Source organism: Halyomorpha halys, unplaced genomic scaffold (genome assembly GCF_000696795.3).
Source record: "Halyomorpha halys isolate HHAL.00 unplaced genomic scaffold, Hhal_1.1 Scaffold12.1, whole genome shotgun sequence".
Taxonomy (NCBI): Eukaryota; Metazoa; Arthropoda; class Insecta; order Hemiptera; family Pentatomidae; genus Halyomorpha; species Halyomorpha halys.
This window is the reverse complement of record NW_027109908.1, coordinates 1,228,174-1,231,956: the sequence shown is the minus strand read 5'-3', so window position 1 is coordinate 1,231,956 and position 3,783 is coordinate 1,228,174.

The following is a 3,783-nucleotide window of genomic DNA, read 5'->3' as shown; positions in this document are numbered from 1 at the left end:
TATATATATATTATGGCGCGACAGACCGTCGAGGTCCAAGGCCTTTCATGAGGTGGTTTTCATAGGGTGTGGGTTCGACATTCCCACGCCTATTTTTGAAAGTGCCACCCATTGGCTAACGGGCCTCACAAATCCTCGGGGGGAGGCTGTGAGTGCGTATTGTATAATTATATGCTTGAAAAAAATCGCGGATAGTGCCGGGGACACGAACTCAGAACCTTTGGGTTGGCAGTTACACGACGAGTTACCACGCTGCTACTGTCACCCCTATTATATTACATGCATATAATATCGCTGCAGTATTTGAATTGTGGTACATCTGATAAAAAAATTTATTATTTTATATTTAAGTTATTCTATCTAGAGCATAGCAAAGATTCTTGACTTCCTGGGAATCACAGATAAGGATAGACATCGTCATTAGGAAGGAAGGCTTGTATATATTTTAATATTTATCACTTTTTTATATATATTTATAATTGTTTTTATCACTTTTAAATTGTCTGTATTTACGTAGTTATATCCTTATGGATAATTGCTATAAAATACGATAGATTTTTATATGTATCTTGTTATTTTATTTAAAAATTTTACTATTCATATTTTATTCTATATTTATTAAATAGAGAAAAAAAAAGACATATTGGGTTAATACGTTGAAGAAATTATCGGAGACTACCAATGTGGTTTTAGACGAAATCATTCAACTATTGATCAAATTTTTTCATTATGGCAAATCTTGCAGAAAAAAATGGAATACAACGGGGTAGTTCATCAGCTTTATATAGGTTTCTAAAAGGCTTACGATTCTATTGACCGCTAGAAACTGTATAATATTCTGATCGAACAGGGAGCACTAAAGAAGTCATTAAATCTCGTACGGATGTGCATCACCGAAACGTTTAATAATAATAATAATCATTATTCTGAGAAATTCGAGGTCCGGTTGGGTTTAAAACAAGGTGATTCTTTATCACCTATCTTATTGAATCTACTACTAAATAATTACGGAATATATATATAATTGAAATAAATACGGATAAAACAAAATATATGGTTAGCAGTAGAAACGCGAGCAATTTCGGTGATATAGATATAGGAGGAAATACGTTTTAACAGGTAAATAAGTTTAAGTATTTAGGTTCTAAGGTAACTAGGAAAAACGAAATTGATGAGGAAATAAAAGCTAGGTTGAAGGCGGGAAATGGTTGTTATTTTTCATTTTCGAAACTGCTTAGCTCGCACCTTCTTTCGAAAAATTTCAAAATTAGAATTTACAAAAATATTATCCTTCCCACTGTTCTTTATGGATATAAGACGTGGCTTCTTACACTAAGGGATGACCAGCATCTGAGGGTTTTCGAAAATAAAGTATTGCGCAAAATATTCGGACCGAAAAAGGATGAATTAAGAAAATTACACAACGCTGATTAAGGGACCTACACCCGGTAAATATAATTCAAGTTATAGAATTGCGGCGTATAAAATGGGCATGTAAGGTTGTAGGGCTAAGTAACGAGCAGATCCCTTAAATGTTAATAAACAATGAACAACGGGTAAACATCCGAGGGGTAGACCGAAACGTAGATGGGAGGATTGCGTTAAAACTGATTTAGTGGAATTGGGTTTGGAGGGGCATAAATGGAGGGATGTATGCAGAGAGCGATTGGTGGTATCGGCATCGAACCTTCGGGTTCGTTAGGTCTTCATTATTATTATTATTATTATAAAAAACTTTTTCTTTAAAAAAATTGAAATTAAGATATTTGCTTCATTAGTAGAAGTTTCTGTTTACTAATTATAAAATTGATTGTTTAAAGCTATATTATTTTCACTAAGCAGTAATAATAAATACGAATATGAAAAAAAAATGGTAAGGAACACATTGTAATTGCATCAGCCAGTTATGTCAAATCCTATGTAAATAACTAACCAAAATAAGAGAAAATGTATGGAGTATTTATTACTTACTCTTATCATTATGTACAAAAGAGAAAAATAGCGTTAATCAAATATAATTGTATAAAACGGAACAGTTAAATTTATTTGAAACCACTTATCATAAATCTATTAGCCTTTAGAGTTGACATTTCCTAATAGGAAACATTTGAAGATACTATCACTGCATTTTTTCTTCTGTACTAATAATTAAGAACCGAGAGGAAAATTCCATGTTCATGATCTCCATTGAAAATTTTGACCGAGATTAATTTTTTATTATTTCGCTAAATGAAAAATGATAGATCTTAACTATGAAGGGCCGTGGGTAGACGAGGGAGTTAAGCAGACTCAGCAAACTAGTCACCGCAGTGTGCCGGTTCGAATCCGACTTGTAGGGGGTCGAATTTTATTTTATTGTGGTCTTATGGAACGAAAATTTGATATCCCACGACCATGGTTAAAACCAGGCAGGAGGTAAAATTTTGGTAAAACATACTTCTAAAAATAATTTTAAAATAGTTTCTATCACACTTTAAATAGAAAGCCATTTGTTTTGTGTTTTGGTTTATTGGTTTTCATAACTCCAAAACTTTCGTTATAAAAAAATGGTTTATTAAAATGGAACAGCATTAAATTTATATATCACATTTGATAAATAAAATTTTATGAATATTATTACTTACTCATTCAATCATATGTAAATCGTTAAACTTTAAGTACTCCTAAAAAAAAAGCTTTTTTTTTCAAATTTGGCAAAAATTGAGTTATAGCACAAAGTAAGAACTTAAACTTACGTTAAAAACACTTTTCTTGCGGTCCTAAAGTTACTAACTTTTTTTTATTTCCCTTCCTGACATTGCTGTCAGTTGGGATGTAAGGGAGCAGTGGGGTGTTACTCAGGGTTTGCGCATGCCAATGCTACCATATTTTTATTTTTATATATTCCTTTTTTACATATTAAGGATACATGTATAATTTTAGGAACAACTATTTTTAACAAGACAAGCAGTGGATCAGACCAGTGCGCGGCTGCGCACTTTACGATGGTGACGTACTGGTCTAGACTGTAACTAATACAGCACCCTAAACCGCTATGATCCAGCATGACGTAAGCTACCAACTAACATGGGAACTACTACTGGGATCAGGCAACGCCATGTATCAATATCTGTATAATTCCTTGTATTTAATTTTATTTTATAAATGTAACAGAGAGAGAGAGAGAAATACTTTATTCATCTATGCTGCCTAAATACATTAGGTTGCTATCTCACACAGCATACTTATCAATCCGTAATCGGACATATATAAATTACACATACATGGTATAATCAGAAAAAAAAGAGATATAATAAACAATCCCCCCCCTACAGTTTCCTTTTAAAAATCCATTTCGGTCTGCACAACAAATACAAATATTTCATTCATTCCTATTTTTCTTTCTCATTTCTGCTCCTCGAATTTCACCCTTTCACAATTTTTCTATTCACCCGATCAACAAATTCGCTCTCCGTAATTCACCCTCCTAGATCCTCTTCAGTGACCCGCTAAACAAATTCAATATTAGACGGTAATGTGAGATCAGACCATCATTCATAGTCACAGCAGTAGATCAGTTTACCAAGAACAAACAAATAGATACATTTTATGAGAATAAGACTAACACATAGATTAAAAGGAAAATATAATAAAAAACCGGTAACAGGAAACACTTGAATGGATAAATAAGTTTTAAAAAAACACACAAAAAAAATAAATAAATAGTATTAATAAAATAAAATAATTTAATGAATAAATACGTTAAAACACATAAATAGAGAGGTCAACATATTAAAATAAATA